This window comes from Marmota flaviventris, chromosome 1 (genome assembly GCF_047511675.1).
Source record: "Marmota flaviventris isolate mMarFla1 chromosome 1, mMarFla1.hap1, whole genome shotgun sequence".
NCBI classification, from domain to species: domain Eukaryota; kingdom Metazoa; phylum Chordata; class Mammalia; order Rodentia; family Sciuridae; genus Marmota; species Marmota flaviventris.
In genome coordinates, this window is record NC_092498.1 from 162,696,687 (window position 1) to 162,702,686 (window position 6,000).

Genomic DNA, 6,000 nt, shown 5'->3' on the forward strand with positions numbered 1-6,000 from the left:
AGTCTAACCTTAGTTATTTGGCCATCCAAGCCATGGTGAGTTTTGGGTCTTCCAATTAGCTCCTAAGTTGAACATAATTTTCCTGGGATCATGGGTTCCTCTCCAAATATTGCCATCTTCAGATGATTAGAAGCACATCAATGTCCTGAACCAAGGGACACTGTAAATCTTTACCATAGATTAATCTTCATCTCAAATTTCTCATCAGCAAGAAACTGGATTGGAGTGTATACTCCAACAGGGCAAGGACAAGGACCATGTCATTAACAAATATGTACTCAACAACACAGTACCTGGTGCAAAGTCAACCACTGATCAATATGTGAGGGATGAATGAATAAATTCCAAAATTTCTAATGAGAATGATATTGCAGGTCTTCAACCACGCAGAGTTCTTTAAGAATCAAGGCTAGATTTAATTAATTTGCTAACATCCCTAGTTTACCAATCTAGTGGCTGTCTCAAGAAAAGGAAATCAGATTACATTACAAATAATTACTTTAATGATCTTCCTCTAGGGATATGTTTTCCTCTAATCCATATGACAAATCACCGCCAAATTAATCTTCTTGAAATTTAATCTTCTACTAATTTATTACTAATTTTACCTATCATATATAGGTACTTACTCTTCAACTTCAAGTAATTTTATCAAGTATTTCAATTAGATAATAATAACATTCTCTTAAGGTATAATGTTTACATTTCAGTGGGCGTAGGTGGTGGTTGTGATTTTTACACTCAAAGTTACAAATCTCCTAGAAATGTACTGTTTTACCAGAATGACAATCTTAGATTTATTTATTTATTTATTTATTGGTATCAGAGATTGAAGCCAAGGTCACTCAATCACTGAGCCACATCCTCAGACCTTTTTATATTTTACTTAGAGACAGGGTCTCAGTGAGTTGCTGAGGCTCAGAAAGTTGCTGAGGCTGGCTTTGAATTCTCAATCCTCCTGCCCCAGCCTCCCAAGCCACTGGGATTACAGGCATGCGCCACCACACTCAGCAACAAACATGTTTATAAAAACTATATATTTTTCTCTCTCTTTTAAATTTCAAGCTGTTTAATCAGGAGGAGAATGGAGAATCCTAAAGGCAAATAGCATCATTCAATATAGTGAGGACCTCCTATGAAATGTGGTGAGTGAATGGATACTTGCAGCTATTTTGAAAATAGAAAATTGAGACAAAGATAACCATCATGGAGAGCTAAACTTTTTTACAATCCTCCTAGAGAACTCATTTATGACTAAGACTTCATGATATGAGCAACCTCTCCAGAAGGTAATGTTTTTAATAATTATTAATACCTGCCATGCATACATTACTTGTTTGTTTGACAATCACTATGCTGCACGTTCTGTGTCTGCCAGTTTAGATAATCCTCACCTCTCTAGAATATTGTTACTATTATAATCTCAGTTTCATACATGAGGAATTTGAAGCTCAGAAATATTAAGTAACTTGCCCAAAACACTCTGTTCTCCAAATTCCTGGTTGTGTTCACTCCATCTATTTGATTTCCTTCTATAAATTTTGCCAGCCTCTTCCTGGACACTTTTAATTATCCTCATCATTAAAGCAATTGGCAAAGCAGGAGGGAAATAAAGGCAAAAGCATGTTGAGCATCAAATGTGTATCAAGTGCTAAAGTGGGTTATGGCCATCTACCCTAGCTGGCAACTTATGCTGGGCTCGTAAAGTCTGACCATTCCAATAAACTAAGAAAACAAGGAAGAAAGCACGCAAACACACAGAAGTACCTTTTCCATAATCCAGGGACAGCTCTGTGACCTTAAGTGTCCGTGGAAAGAAAGAGAGCCACCGGAATTCTTTATTCTTATATAGGGGACACATCAGGAGAGTTTCCATGGAATATTCTATCCCCAAAAGACTAAAGGGGTAGGATTACAAAGGAACAGGAGCCACGCCTCGTTATCTGAGCTGGGGTAACGCCCAAGTTACTGTAGAAGGCAATGATTGTTCAGTTCCCTGGGGGCATCAGGACTTAAAAGGGTGTTCATCCAGGGCATCTCTGACCATAGGTACTTTCTCTAATTATTCCTTTTAATCAACACACCAGCACAACCAGGAATACAGTGCCTGCCACCAAGTAAGTATTCACTAAATATGTGCTGAGATCAACTCTCGAGCTCGTACGGTAGAGAAAAAGATCAGGTGATGGATTGGGGGCCTCCCCAATTTGTCATGACTCAAAATTTGTCATGACTCAGTTTCCTAATCAGATCTGTGAAAATTCTCTTCCTGAGTGAAAGTGTTTACAAGGAAAAACAATAACATAAAAATTTGAAAGTAATATTCAGACTCTAGATTTAAGCTTAAGTTTACGTCTATAACCCACCAGCCAATAATGACCCCAGATACATGAGAATGTTAAATATGAATGGTACCTGAAGCAGGGTCTAGAGTCTAATTTTATGGGATATTTGTCAAGACAGGGGTCCCAGAATACAAAGAAGATGGCTAGGTGGTCTCATAGACACAAAGAGGTGAAGGGAGCCCTACTCCAAGGACTCTGAGCACAAATCCAATGATGATGGATTAAACATACAATGCACATTTCCACAGGATAGGGCAGATCCTCTGACCACTTCCTCCCACAATGACTGCATAATGTTCCTCCCCTCTGCCCCTTTCTGGGTACCCATGCAGAGAGAGCCCTCGGCTAAGAGATGTATAGCCTTGTGAGAGCCCCAAGTAGCTTTCCCTATTTTTAGATGGCTTCATCCCTGGCTAGCTTTGGGGTACTAGCAAATAGCTATAAAAAGGAAAACCATAAAATATTAAGGACTTTGAAAATCAAATCCAGGAGAGCAACTGTCTCTTCCATTTCGTGGACGAGCAAATACATGGAGACTTGGAGAAGGTAAGCAACTTCCCTGAGGTTGTAGAGTGGGTTGCAGGGGTCAGACTGCTGTGCCCCCAACAGGGGTACATTCTTTTATCCAATGAGAAGATAGAACAGAAAGTTTTCCAAAATACATTTACAACTCAGAATTCAGACAAATCTTATGGAGAGGAGATGATAAAAATCCAGGAGCAAGATGGTTTATGAACCCTGTGCTTTAGCAAGGACTTGAGCATCTAAACAGCTGGGAGCCGAGATGATAGAGGTGTGGAGCTGGTGGCGGGCACCCAACAGACCGTTGGAAGAACCTCGCTCAAGGAATCTACTGTCTATTGGGAGAGCAGTGAAGGTGGAGAAGGGAATGAAACCAAAAATCTAGTTCACACAGAGTTTAAACCAGAGTTTAAACACAGAACTTAAACCATGGTAATGTCCACTGCTTGAATGCTTTGGGAGGTTTATATTAGTTAGAAAATTTATATAAACCAGAGCTGAGGTTTAAATGAAACGGAAGACAAGTGTGACCACACCAAAGTATTCCTTGCTTGAGGAAGACAAGATGGCGGAATAAAGAGAGGAAGGGCAGCCCAGTGGCACCTGGGAAAACCAGACCTATAAAGTGGAAAGACTGTTCCTCAGAGAGGTGAGGAACCAGGAACCTCACCGAAACTTCATACAGAACTGGAAAAAAAAAATTCATAGGGCTACAGAAAGCTGGTAACTTGAACCTAAGAAATAATACTTCAGAGACATGTGGAGTGGGGAGTGTAGACAAGAGAGATATGAGGCCACAGGTAAAGAAATTTTAAATCAACTTTAAAAAAAGGCGGGGGGGTATGTGGGGGCGGCAAGGCCTCTGACAACATAGAACATGCCAGAAGGTGAGGAAAATATTTCCAGGAACTGTTCTCTCCTTCTCTCTCTCTCTCTCTCTCTCTCTCTCTCTCTCTCTCTCATTCCTTTAAGTTAACTTTCTATTTCTTCTTTTTTATAGCTGATACCTGCTCCCTATCTCCTTTCTTTCCTCTGGATCACTTTTTCAAACACTTCAATCTTTCTCCTGCCTGCCTTCTTGATTTTCTCTTGAGAAATTGTAATCCTGCTAAATAATAGAAATAATAGGGCAAGAAGGCCACTATATTCTGATAAAGGAGACAATCCAACAAGTCGATATAATGATAGTAAATATTTAGGCCCCAAATGTTAGCTTATCCAATTACATAAAACAATACTCCATGATATTAAATCTCAACTAGACCCCAACACAATAATACTGGGAATTTGTATTATCACTAATAAACAGGTTATCATACCAAAATCAATAAAGATATTCCCAACCTAAATAAAACTGTAAATCATATAGATTTAACAAGCATCTACAAAATATCTCATCCCAAATCAACTCAATTTACCTTCTTCTCAGCAGCTCATGGAAGCAGAATGTATTCTAGGTCAGAAAGTAAATCTTAGCAAATAAAAAAAAATCAATATAATCCCATACATCCTATCAGACTATAAGGGAATGAAACTAGAAATGAACAACAAGAAAAATAACAGAAGCCACATAAACACATGAAGATTGAACAATACTATATTAAATAAAGAAAGGATCAGGAAAAATTGAGAGTAGAAATCAAGAAATCTTAGAAATGAACAAGAACAAAGATACAACATATCAAAATCTCTGGGACAGTATGAAAACAGTTCTAAGAAGAAAATGTATACCACTGAGTGCCTACGTTAAAATAAATAGATTCCAAATAAATGAGTTTATGCTCCACCTCAAGAACTTAGAAGAACAAACTAATCTCAAAACCCCTAGAAGATAGGAAATAAGTAAGATCAGAGCCAAAATTAATGAAATCAAGAATAAAAAAAAATACACAGGATCAATGCATTAAAGAGTTTGTTCTTTGAAAAGATAAATAAGGTGTACAAAACCTTAGCCAATCTAACCAAAAGAAAGAGAGAGGAGAACCAAATCAATAAAATCAAAAGGAGTTATTGTAACAGACCCTTCTGAAATCCAGAGGATTATCAGAACCTATTTTTGAAAATGTATACTCCAATAAACTGGAAAATCTAGAAGAATCAGACAAATTTCTAGACCATATGACCTGCCCAAATTGAACCAGGAATATATAGAAAACCTAAACAGACTGATATCAAGTAATAAAATTGAAACAGCAATTAAAAATCTTTCAAGAAAGAAAATCCCAGGTCCAGATGGATTCTCAGCTGAGTTCTACCAGACCTTTAAAGAACTAACACCAGTCCTTCTCAAATTATTCTGTGAAGTTGAAACAAAGGAAACACTACAAAATATATTCTATGAAGCCAGTTTTACCATGATGCCAAAAGCAGATAAAGACGCATCAAGGAAAGGAAACTACAGACCAATATCATCGAGGAACTTAGATACAAAAATCCTTAATAAAATATTAGCAAACCACACTCAAAAACACATAGAAAAGCAGGGCACAGTGGCACATGCCTATAATCCCAGAGACTCTGGAGGTTGAGGCAGGAGGATCTCAAGTTCAAAGCCAGCCTCAGCAACATAGTGAGACTCTTTCTCAAAATTTAAAAAAGAAAAAAAATAAGAATAGGCTGAGGATGTGGGTCAGTATTTCAGCACCCCTTGATTTAATCCCTGATACAAAAAAAATTAAGTAAAAATATAAATTAAAAAGATAATACACCATGATCAAGTGGGTTTCATTCCAAAGAGATGCAGGGCTAGTTTAACATATATGTAAATCAATAAATGCAATTCACCACTTAAACAGAATTAAGGACAAAAGGCACACAATCATCTTATTAGAGCAGAAAAGATCTTTGATGAAATCCAGCCTGCATTCATGTTAAAAACACTGAAGAAGCTAGCAATACAGCCCCTTCAATGTTTATAGCTGCACCATTCACAATAGCTAAATTATGGACTCGATAGATAAATGGTTCAAGAAATTGTTGTATATTTGAACAATGGAGTTCTACTCAGCTAGAAAGAAGAATGAAATTATGGCATTTGTTGGTGAATGGATGGAAAAGGAGACTATCGTGCTAAGTGAAATAAGCCAGACTCAGAAACCCCAAATTTGAATGTTTTCTCTCATCTATGGAAGCT